At 32.7% G+C, this 24,106-nt stretch overlaps 1 pseudogene; it reads right to left on the reverse strand.

Moving 5' to 3' along the window:
* Positions 1-21,961: 21,961 nt before the first annotated feature.
* On the reverse strand, positions 21,962-22,822 carry LOC149225846 (putative aspartic proteinase GIP2 pseudogene; annotated as a pseudogene).
* Positions 22,823-24,106: the final 1,284 nt, after the last annotated feature.

Raw genomic sequence — 24,106 nt, forward strand, 5'->3', positions numbered from 1 at the left:
TAGATGAAGGGAACACAGACAACAACTATGAAAGGTGTCACATACTTCTTGAAGTTGAAGAAAATAAAGAAGCATAAAAAAATGAGCAGCAAAAGCTTGAGGAAGCATCCAATGATATGGAAATCACCAACAGTCAGAGTTCACCTAGAGGTGGAGAAGTATCTATATAGAACATGGGTGAAGAAGGTGAAGTGCCATGGAGATATACTCAACAGATTCGTCTACTTGAAAGATATAAGGACTATGCCCTAATGAGTAGTGTTTTGAATGTCATAGAATCCATGAGTTTTAATGAAGCTAATGAACATGAAGAGTGGAGAAAAGCAATGAAGGAAAACTATGAATCTATAATTAGAAACAAAACCTATGAATTGATTGAATTACCTAAAGGTAAATATCCCATAGAATGTAAATGGTTATACAAACCTAATTTTAAAGTAGATGATAGTGTAGATAAATATAAAGCTAGATTGGTGGCAAAAGGTTACTCACAAAAAGAGGGCACTGATTATGCATAAACATTTGCACCTATAGCTAAACTAAATACTATTTGATTTTTAATTACATTAGCTACAAAGTACCGTTGGAATGTACATCAATTAGATGTAAAATCTTCTTTTTGAATGGTGATTTAAAGGAGGAAGTGTATTTGACACGACCTGAATGGTTTGTGAAAAAGGTGTAGGAACATTTAGTTTGCAAATTAAAGAAAGCTTTGTATGGGTTGAAGGAGGCACCTAGGTCATGGTATGAAAAGATAGATTCCTTCTTTATTTAACAAGGTTTTATGAAAGGCCAAACTGATCCAAATTTGTATACCAAATTTGATGCAAAGGGGCATGTTGTACTAATTTCCTTGTATGTTGATGATTTAATTATTACATGAAATTAAATTAAACTAATTAATACAATTAAGGTGCATTTTTCACAAATATTTGAGATGAAATATCTTGGAGAATTACATTATTGTTTAGGTCTTGAAGTGTGGAGAAATGTTCGTCAGACTTTTATCTCTCAGGGTAAGTATGTTAGAGAATTGCTTAAAATGTTTAAGACGGATCAATGTAAAGTTGCTTTTGTTCCAATGCAACAGAATGTGAAACTTCACATTGATGATGGCTCAAAGGAGGTTTATGGTACAATATATAGATAGCTGGTGGGAAGCTTGACCTATCTTACTACAACTAGACCTGATTTAGCGTACATTGTTAGTGTATTAAATTAGTTTTTGGTGAGACCTGTAGAAAGCCATTGGAGAGAAATGAAAGATGTACTCATGTATCTTAAAGGAACAATTAATTTTGGTTTGAAGTATATTGATTCAATTAATGTTGAGCTGACAGGTTACTCAGATTCAAATTAGGGTGGTATTCCAGATGATAGGAGATCTACTATAGGTTACGCCTTTAGAATTGGATCCGAGATTGTTTCGTGGAGTAGAAAGAAGAAACCAAATGTATGATTGTCATCTACTGAGGCAGAATATACAACTTTGTGTGCAACAACTTGTGAAGTTTTTTCATTGAGGAGAGGTCTTTGTGATGTTGGAGAAAAGAAAAAGAAGGCTATAATGATCAAATGTGACAACTGTAGCTCGATGAAGTTGGAAAACAATCCAATTTATCATGTAAGAACAAAGCATGTTGATGATCAGTGTCATTTTGTTAGAGAGAAGATACAATCTAAATAAATGTTTCTTGAATATTGTAATACTTGTAAAAATGTTGTTAATATTTTCACTAAACCCCTTGGGAAGATGAAATTTGGGTTGTTTAGGAAGATTTTAGGTGTGGAAATAATTCCTTTCTTTGTTAAGGGGGAAACTTGAAAATAATGGAGAAACGATTTGTTAGGTTGTTTTGAGTTTGTTTTATTTAGGACTTAGGTCCTATTTTTTTTACATTTGTTTTGACCTCCCTATTCGAATGTATCTTTATATGATTGTATTGATTGTTTGATTAATCAATGAAAATCATTGTTGTGGCAGTCTCGGGGGCTCCTGACCTAACTACTGTGAGTTTCATTCATCTACTATTTTGTTTTCTTTAATTTAAAATCATATGGTTATGATAATCTCCTTCTCTATGTAGATTCGTAAAAGTCAAGGAGGATTTCTTATTCAAAAGTAAGGTCACCAAACATGTAAGTTTGGATGATCGCAATTAATGAGACTGGAGACATCAAAGTTACAAAGGAATTTATACCCAAAAGAACATATTACAGATTTACTATAATATTTAATTAATTTAAAGATAAATATCTCATAGAGTTAAATATTTACAAATTTTATAATATTTCATTTTTGGTAGGAGAATTTTATAGAATTTATAAATAAAGAAAACGTCTTCACCATTATATAATACTAGTGGAAACATATAAATTAAATGCCTGGTAAACACATATAGGAATAAATCTATAAGAAGTATCAAAATGCTCATTATACAGTTCACATTATTAAAATTTAAAAAAGAATCATAAAAACTAACTTTATCTTAAATTTATTATTAATAATAATAAATAAAAAAAATAATTAATATACAGGTTAAACATATATACTTTAAAAAAATATGGCACTAAAAACATATTTATGTTTCATCAAATCTTTATTAGGAGGAAAAATTATAAAACCATTACAAATTTTCATTCATGCCCAATGAGTTGGGAGCACTATACTACACAAAGTTGTAACATGTAAACTAAAATTGCTCCCTGAAATGAGTACAAGGTCATTACACAAAGCTACTAACATTTAATTGTAAATTTTCCAGAAGATAAAACAATAAATAAACATGTACATAATATATACACATTATTTAGCCCCTTGATCTAGGGACATGCCCTAAAATTGAGCAAACGTCATTATCCACTTGATGTTTAAGACACTTTGGAACAATGAGCACATTTACCACCAGAGCTCATTGCTTCCTGGCCTTGAGTATAAAATCCTCCAACAATGCTTTTATTTTAGCAAACTCATCTTCCATGCTAATTACCCTCACTTGTAACTCAATGATAACTTTCAAAGTTATTGTCGAGGAACTCGCATTGAGTTCTTGATTTTTCACAATTTGATTTATATTCATGCATGGAGGTGACGATCTCCTTGAGACCATGTAATATGCTGCCATGAAACATCTTGCATGCAATGCAAAACGAGTCCATACAACTTACTACTCAAACAAGACCCCTTAGTTGTTGGACGAGGGTTCTACCCCCATGCTCTACCAAATCAAGGAGGAACTACATGTTAAATGAAAATTTTAAGGATAGAAATTTATTTTAAAGTTTAGAAACCTTGGATCTAACTTGTCCATAATATGAAATTTGTAAATTGTTTGGCAATATTTTTGTAAAAATATTCAAATTTCTAATAATTTTATATAGTCTCCATATAAAATATTTGCAAATTTTAAGGTAAAACAATTTTATACTATAAAATTTGGGTGAATAATTTTTAGAAAAAATGGAAATTAGTGAATTTTTTTTTGGAAAATTAGCCCACTTGCGAATATTAGCCACTAAAATTTCCCTTGTTGTTAATTATGGATGGTATATGTGGAGAGGCTACATGTTAATGGATATTTAGCCCCTAAAATTTTCCCTATTGTTAATTATGGATATTTTGCTTTGCATTGGAGATTTTTAATCTTTAAATAGGGTTTGTTATAATACCATACCACATGCCCAAAACACCATAAGTCACTTCATGTGACACTTGTTGATATGAATTTTTTTTATTAAAAGGAGAAAAATGACAAAACTCCTTTAGAGATAAAACTCAATCCTCTATTTACCTACAATAATATGAATTTTCTAGAATATTCAATGGAGGTGAAATCTCTACCATCCACCTAATAATTATTGACAATTAAAATAAAATTCTAAAAGCACTATTACAAAATAAATAGCCCTGTCAACATAGCTAAGACAAAATATTTTTAATACATACAAATATAAAAATATAAAATATTTCTATCAAAAATTTGTATACCTTTTAATTTATTTACTTTTTCCATTAACACCACACTTTTATAGCGAGAATAAATCTCCTTTTAAAGGAGAGAATGAGGATAAAAAGTGAAACAAATATGCAATTAGTTTTTTCCAAAAAAAAAGAGATGAATCTTCCCAAAAAAGAAAAATTGGAAACACCATTTAAATAAACTTCCTCTTGTCTCCTCTCCTCTTTAAACAAAAAAGGAAATTTTCTCAAGAAACTAAAAATATAAGAAAAGTGTTTATAATAAAATAAAAAATACAAAAAAAAATTATCTATGATTTAAAAATAAATTTCCATATAAAATTATATCATAAAAATAAAAATAAAAATAAAAATAAATTTATGAATTATAAATTTAACAATTTTTTTTATTAAAACAAATTATCTTCGACAAATATCCCTAGCTGGTCCTCGTACACGCATTAGGCTGCCTACATTCTCCGTATAGTGATTAGGATCATGATTCGAGATCGTGCAATTGTCGTATTTGTGAAATGACATTTTACTTGCAGCGGGATCACGATTCGAGATCGTGCACTTGTCGTATTTGTGAAATGACGCCCTTTTTTTCTCCTTCTTATCGAGTCTCTCGAGGAAAATTGGTAAATGTTTTTTGATTTCAATTTTATTTAAAAGGGAAAAATAATAATAAAGGAGGAATCCACTGATGTTTTTTGATTTTATAAAAGTGTTAATAGTAAATAAATTTTTAATTAAAAATGTAATGAAAATATTTAATGCATAAAATTGTAAAATTTAATTTTGCATATAAAAGTTTGGATAAGTGTTTTATAATTTAATATGAAAAAAAGTGTTTTACATTATATTTAAAAATAATAAAATAATACTTACCATAACAAATAAAAAAAATTAGTAATAACAAAAAAATATTCCATAAATAAAAGATTTCAATTTTTATTTTAAATGTATATCCACTTTATACATAGATAAACTATTTGAAAATAATGAAAAAAAAAAAAAAAAAGATATGTAATTTTTTCACTGAGTACACATATGCAATATAAAAATAATATAATTGATATAATATGATATGCAATTTCTTTTATGTTTAATTGGCATGTAAATAGCTTAAGTAAAAATAAACTAATAAGAAAAAATAATTTACTATTAGTCCTAAATAAAATACTTAACATAATTTTATATAAAAAAAAAACTTATGTTTTCATTTTTTATTGAAAGAAATATGTGTAATTTATTGCATTGTTAATATGAAATTGATATATAACATTTAAAAAATATCAATAACAAAAAAAAATAGTATAAGAGAGGAAGGGGTTATTTTTTCTCTCAATGAATAAACATAGATTCAATATGCTTAGGGATTGTGGACATATTATATATATAGAGAGAGAGGGGGGACCAAAATTAATTATTTATATTTAGAGAGAGTTCTATAGATATTTTCCTTCTATTTCTAAATATGATTAGGGTATGTATTGACACTCTGAATGTGTAAAAAGTCAACCCCAAATAAAATATTTCAATATCAACTATATATAAATTAGGGAAATTTGTAATTTATTTTTTTTAATATGGAATTGACATATATATATGTATATATATAAAATTATAACAATTTTTTTATATATATAGAAAGAGTCGTGTAGTACATATTCTCTACTTCCAAATATGATTAGAACATGTATTGATTTCTAATGTGTAAAATGTCGATAATAAATAAAATACTTCAATGGTATATATGTGTGTGTGTGTGTTTTCTACTTTCAAATATAATATGTAGAATGTGAATTATAAATAAAATATTTCAATCTTATATGTGTGTGTGTATGTGTTGCTCAAAATCATCATAGATCTATCTTAACTTAGAATCTACCAAGAGTCAAGAGAAATAAAATATTAATATTTTAATCTTATCTGTGTGTGTGTGTGTGTTTTGCTCAAAATCAACATAGATCTACCAAGAGTCAAAAGAAATAAAATATTTCGACATGAAAACATTTATTTAAGTTTTGCATTTTAAAAAGGTTTGCATCTTGACATATTTGTTGGGGCTTGGTAGATCCGTAGTTAAGATGAAAATGTAATATTTCTTTTTTTGTGAATCTGTTAGGACTCAGTAATTTTAGGTTTTCATCTTGACATATTTGATGGGGCTTGGTAGATCTGGAGTAAAGATGAAAATGTAATATTTCTTTTTTTTGTGAATCTATTAGCATTCAGTAATTTTATGAGTTTGTAGAAGAAAATCACCAAGGTAGCCACAAACCAACTTTGGAAGTTGGGATCTAGCCCTGCCAGCTTCAGAGAGGGCTCTCTCTGTAAGATTTAACTTTGTTTGATTGAATATTAGGTTAGCTATGAAGTTTGGGGTTTGATTTGTATTTGAATGGTTAGTTGATAACTAGATTACCATTGGGATATGGAGTCTGTTACATAAAATACAAATTGACTGTAGTGTCTATAGATAGATATCACAGGGCAGGGTAGCCAAAGCGAATGGATTCTTTAAGGTCTGTGAAATGGAGAAGGAAGAACATATTTAAGGTTCACTTTAAATATTAAACATTTTTACTGGAATTCTATATCTAAAGATCAGAAGAAAACATTGAAATTATTCGTAGCGAAGTGCAAAGTGTAGATTTAAATAAATTCTTTCTTTTATTTATCTATTTAATAATTCAGATTTGGAAAACAAATATATGCTATAAATAGATAAATATAAACACATAAGACAGATAGATGCACTTCACCAACAACTTCACACAAGAATCCTGTGAAAGAGCTTTTGTATTACTGGTAATTTGCTAATGCGTCAGAAAATATACAATAGTGTTCTTCATACAAAAACCAACCCTTGATACTTCTCAAAATGAAGTATTTATAACTAATTCACAAAAAATGTCTTGTCAGAATCACTAAAATGTATCTGAAAATAATAAAATTGAATCAATCCAACTTATTACAATGATATCAGGGAAATTCGAACTAGCTGAAGTGGTGGCACTAAAATGGTATAATATTTGGCTGTCTGGCGCTCAAATTCTTCAACTGGAGTCACAACTCAGTGCAGGGTTTCTTGCACAAACCACATCAGCTAGTTCTGAGAAAGTTGAATACAAAAAGAAATACATGCAAACTAAAGTTGCAGTCAAACCAAATTGACTTCATTGTCAAAGAACTGGTCTTTTGGAAGATCGATGTTTTGATCTCTATCCTTGTCACCATTGTGGAGAGTCAAATCAGTCATTAGCACAATGCAACAAACAACAACAATCAACCAGATTGAAGATAAATTATTCATGGATTGATCCTTGGGAATGGTCATCCACGATTAGAAGATTGAATAAGTTTCACAATCAAATTCACTCACACATATTGCAGCCAATAGTAAGAATGAAAATGGTACTCTCGTGCAGTTGAATGGGGGAGTACACCAGTGAAACACACCTACACCTGAAGGGGGGAGTTCAAAAATAATTTGAAGAAGATTGTCTCTCCTTTCAGTTGATAAAGGGGGAAAATGTCAATGAAATTGACAGTGGTTGTTAGATTAAAAGTCTTGACAACATCAATGAAGTATCCAGTGGGAATTTTCATTGGTTGTCAGACTGAAAGTCTCGAAAACATCAGCAAAGCAGTCAGTGGGCATTTTCATCAGCAGGTGAATATCAAAAACTTCGACAGTGGGCGATCAACATCAATGTAGCTAGTGGGCATTATCAATGTTTTGTCAGCGGACACAGGATGCTCATTTCAAGCAAAGGACAGTTGGATCCTTTTATAGCTTGGCACATGATGGATTTGTCAAGCGACATTCAGAGATGAATCAGACATGCAGTTGACTCATGGTCTCTTCATATTGCAGTTTCTTCAGCATCCAGCTTTGGTGGTTTTCATGCAAATGTTTTTTGAGGATCAACAATTTCAACATGAGAACTTGGAAGATGGTTCCTGGTTCTTAATTTGGACTTACCATTGAGGGTGGGAATGTTAGCCTCACTCTCACATTAAAAGCAATTCTAAGTCCAAATAATTAAATTAATTAAAATAATGAAAATTAGGATTGAATTCTACCTTTCTAGATTGAGTTTGTTCCTCATGGTTAGGAGTCAGTTTAGGCTTAGTTGGTTGAGAGATTCTCTCCAACTAGTTAGGCTCCTAGATTAGTGTGTTGTTGAGATATTTTCTCAACCACAGTGTCCAAGATAGATGTACTATCTTGAGACCAACTTCCTCATGTATTTATTTGTACTATTATCAATCTTTGTACATTGATTTGGATGGATTAATAATGAGAATGTGAGGAATGTTGTAAGGTTGAGGCCTTTTCCGTCATGTCTGGTTTTTTTATATGTCTGATATTTATTTTATGAGTGTGAGTGTCTATTATTAGTCTGTTCAGTTTTCTTCAAAACCAACTTTGGAAGCTGGGATCTAGCCCTGCCTGCTTCAGAGAGGGCTCTCTCTGTAAGATTTAACTTTGTTTGATTGAATATTAGGCTAGCTATGAAGTTTGGGGTTTGATTTGTATTTGAATGGTTGGTTGATAACTAGATTACCGTTCGGCTATGGAGTCTGTTACATAAAATATAAATTGACTGTAGTGTCTACAGATAGATATCACAGGGCAGGGTAGCCAAAGCGAATGGATTCTTTAAGGTCTGTGAAATGGAGAAGGAAGAACATATTTAAGGTTCACTTTAAATATTAAACATTTTTTACTTGAATTCTATATCTAAAGATCAGAAGAAAACATTGAAATTATTCGTAGCGAGGTGCAGAGTGTAGATTTAAACAAATTCTTTCTTTTATTTATCTATTTAATAATTCAGATTTGGAAAACAAATATGTGCTATAAACAGATAAATATAAACACATAAGACAGATAGATGTACTTCACCAACAACTTCACACAAGAATCCTGTGAAAGAGCTTCTGTATTATTGGTAATTTGCTAATGCGTCAGAAAATATACAATAGTGTTCTTCATACAAAAACCAACCTTTGATACTTCTCAAAATGAAGTATTTAGAACTAATTCACAAAAACTGTCTTGTCAGAATCACTAAAATGTATCTGAAAATAATAAAATTGAATCAATCCAACTTATTACAATGATATCAGGGAAATTCGAACTAGCTGAAGTGGTGGCACAAAAATGGTAGAATAGTTGGCTGTATGGCGCTCAAATTCTTCAACTGGAGTCACAACTCAGTGCAGGGTTTCTTGCACAAACCACATCAGCTAGTTCTGAGAAAGTTGAATACAAAAAGAAATACATGCAAACTAAATTCGCAGTCAAACCAAATTGCCTTCATTGTCAAAGAACCGGTCTTTTGGAAGATCGGTGTTTTGATCTCTATCCTTGTCACCATTGTGGAGAGTCAAATCATTCATTAGCACAATGCAACAAACAACAACAATCAACCAGATTGAAGATAAATTATTCATGGAATGATCCTTGGGAATGGTCATCCATGATCAGAAGATTGAATAAGTTTCACAATCTAATTCACTCACACATATTGCAGCCAATAGTAAGAATGAAAATGGTATTCTCATGGAGTTGAATGGGGGAGTACACCAGTGAAACACTCCTACACCTGAAGGGGGGAGTTCAAAAATAATTTGAAGAAGATTGTCTCTCCTTTCAGTTGACAAAGGGGGAAAATGTCAATGAAATTGAGAGTGGTTGTTAGATTAAAAGTCTTGACAACATCAATGAAGTAGCCAGTGGTAATTTTCATTGGTTGTCAGACTGAAAGTCTCGAAAACATTAGCGAAGCAGTCAATGGGCATTTTCATCAGCAGGTGAATATCAAAAAATTCGCCAGTGGGCGATCAACATCAATGTAGCTAGTGGGCATTCTCAATGTTTTGTCAGTGGACACAAGATGCTCATTTCAAGCAAAGGACAGTTGGATCCTTTTGTAGCTTGGCACATGATGGATTTGTCAAGTGACATTCAGAGATGAATCAGACATGCAGCTGACTCATGGCCTCTTCATATTGCAGTTTCTTCAGCATCCAGCTTTGGTGGTTTTCATGAAAATGTTTTTTGAGGATCAACAATTTCAACATGAGAACTTGGAAGATGGTTCCTGGTTCTTAATTTGGACTTACCATTGAGGGGGCGAATGTTAGCCTCACTCTCACATTAAAAGCAATTCTAAGTCCAAATAATTAAATTAATTAAAATAATGAAAATTAGGATTGAATTCTACCTTTCTAGATTGAGTTTGTTCCTCATGGTTAGGAGTCAGTTTAGGCTTAGTTGGTTGAGAGATTCTCTCCAACTAGTTAGGCTCCTAGATTAGTGTGTTGTTGAGATTTTTTCTCAACCATAGTGTCCAAGATAGACGTACTATCTTGAGACCAAATTCCTCATGTATTTATTTGTACTATTATCAAATCTTTGTACATTGATTTGGATGGATTAATAATGAGAATGTGAGGAATGTTGTAAGGTTGAGGCCCCTTCTGTCATGTATGGTTTTTCTATATGTCTGATATTATTTTATGAGTGTGAGTGTTTATTATTAGTCTGTTCAGTTTTCTTCAAAACAAACTTTGGAAGCTGGGATCTAGCCCTGCCTGCTTCAGAGAGGGCTCTCTTTGTAAGATTTAACTTTATTTGATTGAATATTAGGCTAGCTATGAAGTTTTGGGTTTGATTTGTATTTGAATGGTTGGTTGATAACTATATTACCGTTGGGCTATGGAGTCTGTTACATAAAATACAAATTGAATATAGTGTCTACAGATAGATATCACAGGGCAGGGTAGCCAAAGCGAATGGATTCTTTAAGGTCTGTGAAATGGAGAAGGAAGAACATATTTAAGGTTCACTTTAAATATTAAACATTTTTACCTGAATTCTATATCTAAAGATTAGAAGAAAACATTGAAATTATTCGTAGCGAGGTGCAGAGTGTAGATTTAAACAAATTATTTCTTTTATTTATCTATTTAATAATTCAGATTTGGAAAAAAAATATGTGCTATAAACAGATAAATATAAACACATAAGACAAATAGATACACTTCACCAAAAACTTGACACAAGAATCCTGTGAAAGAGCTTCTGTATTACTGGCAATCTGCTAATGTGTCAAAAAATATACAATAATGTTCTTCATACAAAAACCAACCCTTGATACTTCTCAAAATGAAGTATTTATAACTAATTCACAAAAAATATCTTGTCAGAATCACTAAAATGTATCTGAAAATAATAAAATTGAATCAATCCAACTTATTACAATGATATCAGGGAAATTTGAACTAGCTGAAGTGGTGGCACTAAAATGGTAGAATAGTTAGCTTTCTGGTGCTCAAATTCTGCATGTGTTGTAACGCTGAGCTATGCCCCTGAAATAATTTTTGATTAACAAATTGTCGTTGTGAATAGGCCTCACAAATTTCTGATATGGTGAGCTGAAATTGATTGCTAGTTAATTCTATCCTAGTATCATTTCCAGATATAAAATTTTCTTCGCTTTGGTTTGCTTATACATGAGCATGTGATTTTCAATTCATCTAACTTGGTGAGATTTAGTGTTTTTCATGAACTTAAAAGCATGAATTTAAATGGCTGAACAACAACATATAAAAACATAGCAAGCAAAAATAACAGAGTTCAATACACAAATCTTTGTTGAAGGATTTCACCCCTCTAGGGCTACATCTCCTTGGTCAAACTTCATAGTGTGAGCCTTTCTATTAGCTTCAATAGTGCTCAAATTGTTGTTACATGCATATAATGCTATTAGTACCTATTCCAATGAGTTTAAAACATTCAAATCTATCAAAAATGACCTTTTTTTACTCAAATTGGTTACCAGCTGTTCTGGGAATGGACTCCAACACCTGGTGACCCTAGGCTTCAAAAATCTTCAAGTGACCAAAAACACATGTAGATGACCTCTTCTACCTCCGAAACCTACTCCAATGAACCCAGCATGCCAATTATCCAAAAATCACAATTCATTTTCAAAATTTGGTTGAGAATTGAGTAAGTTATGGCTCAAACAGGTTTTCCTAGAAAACCTCCTCTAAATCTAAAGAATTGCCAGTTAAGTCTGCCAAGTTTGGTGGCAGTTCCGGATTTAGTGGCTCCGCTATAAATTCTGCTAACTTAATTACGGATTAATTAAATTCTAAATTGATTAGTGGCACACTAATCCCACTTAACAGTTGGCCCCTAGCTCCTGGTTCGAGCGCTTGGTCACATCGGGTGGGCTAGCCCCCGAGGGGCTTTCTTTTTACCAAACTTGCAGAAGCTCTAAATTTTGCATACGATGTCGGTTTTTTGAAACATTTGTAGCATTGGAATCCTAGAGACGAACATTGTCCATTCATTCAAATCTAAAGCAATTCTGATCACTTTCATTTTTTAGCGAAAATACTGATCCCTGATCATTCCTCCCCACTAGAATCCTTTTGGACCCCAAAAGCTCTCTTGATCACTGATTATGTTGATGAGGGGATTGTTCCCTCATCCTTCCAAGCTTTATCCTTTGAAATTTTCCTAATTTCATCATTTGGAGCTTTTCATAAAAAGTCAAAATTTTCCTTTGATTTCGATGACCATCTATTGTTGTCTTTGACACCGTCATGCTACAATATTTCTGAATTTGCAGAACAACAATCTAATTTTGTAGAAAACATCTTTTCCTACCTTGATCAACAATCAAAGGAAACTTGGAATCTTTCTCACCTTGCACTTTGTCTCTATGGCGATTTTTAGTTGTTTTGCCTTGTACTGAGTCGACTCTTACCCAAGTTTTTTCGCCATTGTAATGTGCCTCTTGGAAACCAGCAATGATCATTTGTGAAACCCATGCCTTCTTCGCCAAGCTGCTTTGTCCTCTTCTCTTTGACCTTTACAACTTCTTGCACTAGCACCTTGTTTTCAACGCCGCTCAACACCAATGTCTGTTGCTACAAATGTTTTTTGCCTTCATTCAAAGGCAACCTGTTATCATTCTGAAACAACTCATTACAAATATAAGCATCTTTATGAAAATTATGATTCAAAACATCTCTTTGTTTGATCATCAACAATGTCAAGTTCTGACTTGCATTCACTAGCCTCTTCATTTGCCCTGCATTAACTAAAGAAATGTTTACTTTCTTGCGATGAGCTCTCACAATATACTTCACCCCATCTTTAAGCAAATTATATTTTTTGCTCATAATGATCAAACACCGCTTTCCTGTCATACAAATATTGACTTCCCAAGATAATTCTAGAAATGTCAAATGAAACCACATAGTCTAACTCGACTTCATCAACAAAGTTTGCAGTAATAGCAAATCTTAAAATGCATTTCCTTGAAACCTGTAAATTAGCATCCTTAACTATCCAACCCAGAGGGTATGGCTTATGATGTGGTACGATTTCAAGTTTAAGCTCTTTAACTAAGTCTTCTGGAATCAGGTTTGCTTGTGATCCACTATCAAGGAGTGCATCAATCCTGGTATGATTTGAGATTACTCTGACAGTGAACAACTCTTCCCTTTTGTATTCATTTGGAGTGTTGTTGCAACTATTTGAGGAACTAGTGCTTTCAACATGTTGACCTTTCAAACCCATAACTATAATTTTTGTCTCATCTCCTGAATCTGACCCTAAGTCTTTTTCAACTATAGCAACAGTTTTTCCCTTCTCTTTGGCTTTCAATCTATCTGATTTTAATTCTGGATGAAGTTTCCAACAATGGTCTTCATCATGGCCAATCTTTGAACAGTTTTTGCATGTGAGTTTTTCCTTCTCTTTTTTGATACTTGCATTCTTATTTCCCTTCCATTTTCCTCCCTTCTCTTTTCCCTTACCTTCACTTTCACCTTTCTCCTCTATGTTTTGTTTTCCCCTTGCCTCAAGATGTGTGTCTTGCACACACACTTCATCTAAGTTACTTGGGTTAAACATAAGGATAATATGCTGCAAATAGGAATGTAAACCTCCAATATATTTCAAGAGTGTGTCTTGTGAATTCAAGTTTACTCCTAATAACAAAGAATTTTTCCTAAACTCTTGTGTATAATCTTGGATTGTTTGGCCTCTAAGCCACCTAAAGTGTTGCCAACTGATGATGGATTTTTGCATATAGGCTAAAGGATAAAACTGTATTTTAATTGCAGAAACAAATTCAACCCAAGAAATGGATATCTTACCATGGATTCTCATTTCCTCTTGAGTCTTTGCTTCCCACCAAACTAGTGCAGCTCCTTCTAGCCTCAGTGAAGCCAACTGGATCTTTATGTCATTTTCTCGAAGGTTCTAAATTCTGCAGTATACCTCCAATTGTCGAATCCAATTGTCCAACTTTTCTGCATTCACCTCTCCATTGTACATGGGAAGTTTGAATTTTATGTCCAATTTCAGTAATGGAGTTTTTTCTTTTGGGGTTTTGGAATGGGTATTGACACTGGTGGTAGTGGAAGATGATGTTGTGTGAGATGGTGAAGATGATGAGGATGGTGGGGATGGAGGTGCCTTTCCACCATTCCCTTTGAAACCCTTTTTTTTGTCTTTTTTCTTCCTCTAAGCTTCCTTCTCAATGTGGAGGTTTAGAACTCTCTCCAACCATTCTAGTGTTCCTCTCTCCATAGAGGACTTTAACCATCTTAGTTAAAGTATAGAAAGCTTTCTTGAATTATTCCTCATTTGAAGAGGGGCCTTCATTCTCTCTTTCTCCAGACATAATGGTTATGGATTCAGGCTCAGAAATTTGTACTAATTGTACCTCTTCAATCACTTCAGCCTCTTGTGCAATCTGTGCCTCTTCTATCTCAACTAATGGAGATGGAACTTGAGGTGATTTAGGTGCTGCCTTGAGTGGTTCTTTGGGTGAGGATGGTTCTCAGCCTTCTTCCTTCTTGTCCTAATTGCAGGACTAGCTATTCGTAGCTTCCCTTCTACTCTCTCTAACTTCAACCTTGTAATCATAAAAACAATTGCAATTATTAAACCCTTCAAGCAAATCAAGCAAGAAACCTTATACTTTGATAGCAACTTGATCTGGAATTGATTAATAGTTAATGCTATGCTAGTATCATTTCCATCTATAAAATTTTCTTTGCTTTGGTTTGCTTATCCGTAGAGAGTTTATCCATGAGCATGCAATTATCAATTCATCTAACTTGGTGAAATTTAGTGTTTTGCATGAACTTAAAAGCATGAATTTAAATGGCTGAACAATAATCTAATATAACACAACTAGAAAAAATAACAGAGCTCAATACACAAATTTTTGTTGAAGGAGTTCACCCCTCCTAGGCTACATCTCCTTGGTCTAACTTCATAGTGTGGGCCTTTGTATTAGCTTCAATAGTGCTCAAATTGTTGTTACATGCATTCAATATGCTTGGTACCTGTTCCAATGAGCTTAAAACATTCAAATCTATCAGAAATGACTATTTGTTTAATCAATTTGGTTACTAACTGCTCTGGGAATGACCTCCAACACCTGGTGGCCCCAAGGTTCAAAAATATTCAAGTGACCAAAAACACTTGTAGATGACCTCTTTGGCCTCTGAAACCTACTCCAATGAATTTCTAGCCAAAAATGACTATTCATTTTCGAAATTTGGTTGAGAATTGAGTAAGTTATGGCTCAAAGAGTTTTACCTAGAGAACCTCCTCTAAATTTGGAGAACTGCTAGTTAAGTCTGCCAAGTTTGGTGGTGGTTCCAGATTTAGTGGCTCTGCTATAAATTCCGCCAACTTAATTACAGATTAATTATATGCTAAACTGATTAGTGGTGCACTAATCCCGCTTAACAGTTGGTTCGTAGCTCCTGGTTCGGGTGCTTGGTCACATGGGATGAGGGCTGGCCCCGAGGTGCATTCTTTTTACCAAACTTGCAGAAGCTCTAACTTTTGCATACAGTGTCGGTTTTTCAAACTGTTTACGGCGTTGGAACCCTGGAGACGAACTCTATCCATTCATTCAAGTCTGAAGCAATTCTAAGCACCTTCATTTTTTTAGCTAAAATACTAATCCCTGATCATATGGCTCGGCCTATGAGAGGTCGTGAATGAGGAAGGCAGGGCCACATCCCCAAGAAGGATAAGGAGATGAGCACATTAGAATGCTGCAGAGGGAGAAAATCGGTATAAATTCTTATTAGCGAAGCTGCTAAGGCTTACCGTGAGGGTACTGATGAAGGAATTCAGAAGCTGTTAGAAGAATGAGAAGAGGAAATTAAGTAGGGCAGTGAGGCTGAGGAGGATATGGAAAACTGGAGGAACCTAGTTCTGAATCCTGGAAACACTAGAAGAAGAATTACGCAGCTCAAACAGACCTTATAGCTATATTAGCTTATGAAAAACCTATTGGGAAAGGAAATGGAAAGAATCTCAGTGGGCATGGTGCACGCATGGCGATTTCACTCCAACGTATGCCGAGCTACAAAGGAGACCTGCAGAAAATACAATTCCAAGCAAGACATTAGGCGGGACGAAATTGAAAGAGACATTCCTTGCATCCTAAAACTCTCTGAGATACCCGGATCAACAGTCAAGGACCTGACACCTATGGAATCGACCTCGGAGGAGCAAAAGGGCTAGTCATTTTCCTATGCTCACTTTTGTTTTATATGTAGTTAGATTTTAATTTTCGTCATGCAAGTATATGTATAGATAGAACTATAGAGTATGGACATGAAACAGAAACATATATAGCTTGGTTAGAGAGTTTAAAACTATATTGTTTTTGGATGGCTTACAATTCGAATAGGTGGCCAACAGACTTGATTTCCTACTTGGGCAAGTTGAGGCCACATATCTAATCTATGTGGTATAAATTTTCCTATGATTAAATAGAAAATGAAAAGGTCCTCCCAAGCTTAACAAAAAAAAAAATATTTACAAATTTATAATATTTCATTTTTGGTAGGAGAATGTTATAGAAATTATAAATAAAGCAAAAGTATTCACCATTATATAATACTAGTGAGAACATATAAGTTAAATGCCTGGTAAACCCATATAGGAATCAATCTATAAGAAGTATCAAAACACTCATTATACACTTCACATTATTAAAATTTTAAAAATTCATAAAAACTAACTAAAATATAACTTTATCTTAAATTTATTATTATTAATAATAAATAATAAAAATAATTAATATACAAGTTAAACATATATACTTTTTAAAAATATGGCACTAAAAACATATTTATGTTTCATCAAATATTTATTAGGAGGGAAAATTATAAAACCATTACAAATTAACAAATTTAAAAAGATAGGTGTGTTCTGCATCGCCCCTTTTAAAAATCGGGTCACCTTTTTACTATCTCTATGAAACGGGTAACAGCATCAGTTCTTGTTTCAAACTTTACATTGTTCATTGACATTGGCAACTATATCAACTAAAAGCCTTTGGCACTAGAGGTATGGTCATATCAATTATCATGATATTTTGTTGTTGTAGAAACAAAGAATGGTTGAACGAATCCCTATGTTAAAGAATGAGTATGTTGCTTGTGAAGGCTATGCATTAGGAAAAATTCACAGAGATTAATTCCCCTCTAATTATGATAAGAAAAGAAGAGATGTATTAGAACTTATGCATTCTGATGTTTGTGGACCCATGCAAACCAGCTCCCTGGGAGGTGCTTATTATTTTTCCTTGTCTATTGATGATTGCAGAAGGTACAATTGGGTGTACTTCCTTAGGAAAAAGAGTGATGTCTTTGAGTATTTTAAATAGTTCAAAAACATGGCAGAGAAGCAAACAGGGAAGCTCATAAAGATTCTTTATTCAGATCAAGGGGGAGAATACAGGTTGGGTAACTTCATCAAGTAATGCAAGTATCATGAAATTGTGCAGCAATTTACAGTACCCTACACTCCAAAGTAGAATGGTGTTGTAGAAAAGGAAAAACAAAACATTGGTGGAGTGTGCTTGGAGTATGATTAAAGGTAAGAATGTCTCAAATTATTTTTGGGTAGAGGCCATTACTGTTTATTTACAGAACATAAGTCCATCAAGGTATCTTGATCTCAAGACCCCAATCGAAGCCTTGTTTGGTTTTAAGCCAACAATTCATCAATTCAGGGTACTTAGGTGTAAGGTGTTTGCACATATTCTAAAGGAGAACAAAAAGGAACTTGATGTTAAAGGTATCAAATGCATTTTTGTAGGACACTATTCATAATTTAAAGCATATAAAATGTTTTATCCATCTACTCACAAATTATTTCGGAGTAGAGATCTAATTTTCCATGAACAAGTAGATGAAGGGAACACAGACAACAACTATGAAAGGTGTCACATACTTCTTGAAGTTGAAGACAACAAAGAAGAAGCATAAAAAAATGAGCAGCAAAAGATTGGGGAAACATCCAGTGATATGGACATCAGCAACAGTCAAAGTTCACCTAGAGGTGGAGAAGTATCTATATAGAACTTGGGTGAAGACAGTGAAGTGCCAAGGAGATATACTCAACAAATTTGTCTACCTGAAAGATATAAGGACTATGCCCTAATGAGTAGTGTTTTGAATGTCATAGAATCCATGAGTTTTAATGAAGCTAATGAACATGAAGAGTTGAGAAAAGCAATGAAGGAAAAATATGAATCTATAATTAGAAACAAAACCTATGAATTGATTGAATTACCTAAAGGTAAATATCCCATAGAATGTAAATCTTTATACAAACCCAATATTAAAATAGATCATAATGTAGATAAATATAAAGCTAGACTGGTTGAGGAGAGGTCTTCGCAATGTTGGATCAAAGAAAAAGCGGGCTATAATGATCAGATGTGACAACTAGAGCTCGATGAAGTTGGAAAACAATCCAATTTATCATGTAATAACAAAGCATGTTGATGATTAGTGCCATTTTGTTAGAGAGAAGATACAGTCAAAATAAATGTTTCTTGAATAATGTAATACTTGTCAAAATGTTGCTGATATTTTCACTAAACCCCTTGGGAAGATGAAATTTGAGTTGTTTAGGGAGATTTTAGGTGTTGAAATAATTCCTTTATTTGTTAAGGGGGAAACTTGAAAATAACGGAGAAACGATTTGTTAGGTTGTTTTATTTAGGACTTAGGTCCTATTTTTCTGACATTTGTTTTGACCTCCCTATTTGAATATATCTTTATATGATTGTATTGATTGTTTGATTAATCATTGAAAATCATTGTTGTGGGAGCCTCGGGGGCTCCTCACCTAACTGATGTGAGTTTCATTCATCTATTATTTTGTCTTCTTTAATTTAAAATCGTATGGTTACATGGTAATCTCCTTCTCTATGTAGATTCGTAAAAGTCAAGGATGATTTCTTATTCAAAAGTAAGGTCATCAAACATGTAAGTTTGGATGATATTAATGAATGAGACTGAAGACATCAAAGTTACAAAGGAATTTATACCCGAAAGAACACACTACAGATTTACTATAATATTTAATTAATTTAAAGATAAATATCTCATAGAGTTAAATATTTACAAAATTTATAATATTTCATTTTTGGTAGGAGAATGTTATAGAATTTATAAATAAAGAAGACGTCTTCACCATTATATAATACTAGTGGGAACATATAAATTAAATGCCTGGTAAACATAGATAGGAATAAATCTATAAGAAGTATCAAAACGCTCGTTATACACTTCACATTATTAAAAAAAAGGAAAAAAAAACAAGAAGAAATCATAAAAACTAACTTTATCTTAAATTTTTTATTAATAATAATAAACAATAAAAATAATTAATATACAAGTTAAACATATATAATTTTAAAAAATATGGCACTGAAAACATATTTATGTTTCATCAAATCTTTATTAGGAAGCAAAATGATAAAACCATTACAAATTTTCATTCATGCCCAGACTCATTAGGAGCACTATACTACAAAAAGTTGTAACATGTAAAATAAAATTGCTCCCTGAAATGAGTACAAGGTCATTACACAAAGCTACTAACATTTACTTGTAAAATTTCCAAAAGATAAAACAATAAATAAACATGTACCTAATATATACACAAATTATTTAGCCCCTTCATCTAGGGACATGCCCTGAAATTGAGCAAACATCATTATCCACTTGATGTTTAAGACACTTTGGAACAATGAGCACATTTACCACCAGAGCTCGTTGCTCCTTGACCTTGAGGTTAAAATCCTCCAACAACCCTTTTATTTTAGAGAACTCATCTTCCATGCTAATTACCCTCACTTGTAACTCAATGATAACTTTCAAAGTTGTGTCGAGGAACTCGCATTGAGTTCTTGATTTTTCACAATTTGATTTATATTCATGCATGGAGGTGACGATCTCCTTGAGACAATGTAATATGGTGCCACGAAACATCTTGCATGCAATGCAAAATGAGTCCATACAACTTACTACTGGAACAAGACCCCTTAGTGGTTGGACGAGGGTTCTACCCCCATGCTCTACCAAATCAAGGAGGAACTACTTGTTAGATGAAAATTTTAAGGATAGAAATTTATTTTAAAGTTTAGAAACCTTGGCGAATCTAATTTGTCCATAATATGCAATTTGTAAATTGTTTGGCAATAATTTTGTAAAAATATTCAAATTTCTAATAATTTTATATAGTCTCCATATAAAATATTTGCAAATTTTAAGGTAAGACAATTTTATACTATAAAATTTGGGTGAATAATTTTTAGAAAAAATGGAAATTAGTGAATTTTTTTTTGGGAAACTTAGCCCACTTGTGAATATTAGCCACTAAAATTTCCATCCTTGTTAATTATGGATGGTATATGTGGCAGGGCTACATGTTAATGGATATTTAGCCCCTAAAGTTTTCCCTATTGTTAATTATGGATATTTAGCTTCGCATTGGACATTTTTAATCTGTAAATAGGCTTTGTTATAATACCATACCACATGCCCAAAACACCATAAGTCACTTCATGTGACACTTATTGACATGATTTTTTTTAATTAAAAGGAGAAAAATGACAAAACTACTTTAGAGATAAAACTCAATCTTCTATTTACCTACAATAATATGAATTTTCTAGAATATTCTATGGAGGTAAAATCTCTACCATCCACCTAATAATTATTGACAATTAAAATAAAATTCTAAAGGCACTATTACAAAATTAATAGCCCTATCAACATAGCTAAGACAAAATATTTTTCATATATACAAATATAAAAATATAAAATATTTCTATCAAAAATTTGTATACCTTTTAATTTATTTACTTTTTCCATTAATAACACACTTTTATAGCGAGAATAAATCTCCTTGAGGATAAGAAGTGAAGCAAATATGCAATTAGTTTTTTCCAAAAAAAAAAAGAGATGAATCTTCTCAAAAAAGAAAAATTGGAAACACCATTTAAATAAACTTCCTCTTATCTCCTTTCCTCTTTAAACAATTTTTTTTTTCTCAAGAAGCTAAAAATATAATAAAAGTGTTCGCAATAAAATAAAAAAATACAAAAAAATTACCTATGATTTAAGAATAAATTTCTATATAAAATTATATCATAAAAATAAAAATAAAAATAAATTTATGAATTATAAATCTAACAATTTTTTTTTATTAAAATAAATGATCTTTATAAAGAAAAACTAAAGTTTTTAAGAGAAAAATGTTCTTTTTAAGAATAATATTATTAAATATTACACCTTCATTTGTTCTACTTCATAGTCTCGAAGCTCGAAGCATTTGTATTTAGAAAACAGTGGATCCTCTGTAGACTCCACTCCAGTAACACACATAAATAAAAAACCATATTCGTGTACACGGCAATTAAACCTAACGTAAGGAAACCTAAGGCAGGCGCTCATGGTTTACTGCAAGACCTTATTACATATGAAACTGACTCATCATGCGGACGTCTTGAAGTTGAAAGAGGACTGCAAGACCTTATTACATATGAAAATGACTCATCATGCGGACGTCTTGAAGTTGAAAGAGGACTGCAAGACCTTATTACATATGAAAATGACTCATCATGCGGACGTCTTGAAGTTGAAAGAGGAACATGACGATTCTCGGCCGAACAGAGAGGAGGAGAATCCGAGTGTGGAGTTGGCCAAATCGAATTGGAGCAGATTATCCTGCATCTGATACGTCCCTATCACAATCGATGTCACCGGATCCTCCCCTGCATCAACAAATCCCAGACAAAACACGTTATCAGTAACAGACACCATGGAGTTAGCTCCAAATATCGCCCAAAAGGTAGTGTTGCTCTGCAGCACAAGGTTAATCTCCGGCACGGCAGGCCCAAGGCGAGTGGACACAACAGCGCTCGAGTTGAAACATGCGGCGAAAGGGGCCACGGAAGCAACCCGCGGGAGATTCTTTTGCTTGGCGAAGGCGGCCACGATGGAATTGTAGATGGGGGTTGCTAGTTGCGTGTAGGGCACCACGGAGCTCAGCTTGGTGCCGCCACGGCCCTGCGTGCCGATTTGCAGCATAGCTGCGTCGATCGCAAGGGGGACACCATTGACATCTATTCTCTGCACACCAATGTAAAAGTCGTCCGGGTAGACGGGATTCTTGATGAAGGGTGTGTGGCTGAGCTGGAGGGAGAGGTCTGTGGGTGAGCCAAATGCAGGAAATACGAGAGGCCCGTCGCCAAAGAAGAGAGGACCCGATGCATTGCCACTTGGCAAGCACATGGCAAACTTGCGGCCAAAGCCCTGGATCTGCAGAGGGGTTCCCTGCTGGCTTTGGAAGGTGTAGCGCAGCGTTGTGGTGTCTGGAATAATCATCAGCGTAACCGGCTTCCTCTGGGACACACTTGGAGGCAATTGGCAGAAACAGATGATGACGGCGACTGTTAGGACTACACGGAGGGAAGCCATTGCGTGGATGGAATTTGGAGTGTAAATAGGAAGGGTTGGGGGACGATTCGAAGGCAGCGGGTAGTGGGATGGATGGAATTTGGAGTATAAATAGGACGATTCGATCCCTAGCTGGTCCTCGTACACGCATTCATTGACTTCAAACCCTAGCTGGTCCTCGTACACGCATTCATTCGGCTGCCTACATGGACTTCAAACGCTGCTATGATTCGAGATCGTGCACTTGTCGTATTTGTGAAATGACGCCCTTTTTTTTCTCCTTCTTATCGAGTCTCTCGAGGAAAATTGGTAAATGTTTTTTGATTTCAATTTTATTTGAAAGGAAAAAATAATAATAAAGGAGGAATCCACGGATGTTTTTGGATTTGGATTTTATAAAAGTGTTAATAGTAAATATTTTTTTAAATAAATTTTTAATTAAAAATGTAATGAAAATATTTAATGGATAAAATTGTAAAATTTAATTCTGCATATAAAAGTTTGGATAAGTGTTTTATATTTTAATATGGAAAAAAGTGTTTTGCATTATATTTAAAAATAATAAACTAATACTTACCTTAATAAATAAAAAAAATTAGTAATAACAAAAAAGGCGAATGTCTCCCATAAATAAAAGATTTCAATTTCTATTTTAAATGTATATCCACTACAGAAATAAATTATTTGAAAATAATAAAAAATAAAAAAAAAATATGTAATTTTTTCACCGAGTACACATATGCAATATACAAATAATATAATTGATATAATATGATATGCAATTTCTTTTATGTTTAATTGGCATGTAAATAGCTTAAATAAAAATAAACTAATAAGAAAAAATAATTTACTGTTAGCCATAAGTAAAATACTTCAATATTTATATTAAGTAACATAATTTTATATCAAAAAAAAACTTATGTTTTCATTTTTTATTGAAAGAAATATGTGTAATTTATTGCATTGTCAATATGAAATTGATATATAACATTTAAACAATATCAATAACAAAAAAAAAAAATACTATAAGAGAGGAAGGGGTTATTTTTTTTCTCAATGAATAAACATAGATTCAATATGCTTAGGGATTGTGGACATATATATATATATATGGAGAGGGAGGACGAAAATTAATTATTTATATTTAGAGAGAGTTCTATAGATATTTGCCTTCTATTTCTAAATATGATTAGGGTATGTATTGACAATCTGAATGTGTAAAATGTCAACCCCAAATAAAATATTTCAATATCAACTATATATAAATTAGGGAAATTTGTAATTTATTATTTTTTAATATGGAAT

The sequence above is a fragment of the Pinus tabuliformis genome, chromosome J (assembly GCF_031772625.1).
Source record: "Pinus tabuliformis cultivar Carrire ecotype Pingquan chromosome J, CPIR1, whole genome shotgun sequence".
NCBI lineage: Eukaryota > Viridiplantae > Streptophyta > Pinopsida > Pinales > Pinaceae > Pinus > Pinus tabuliformis.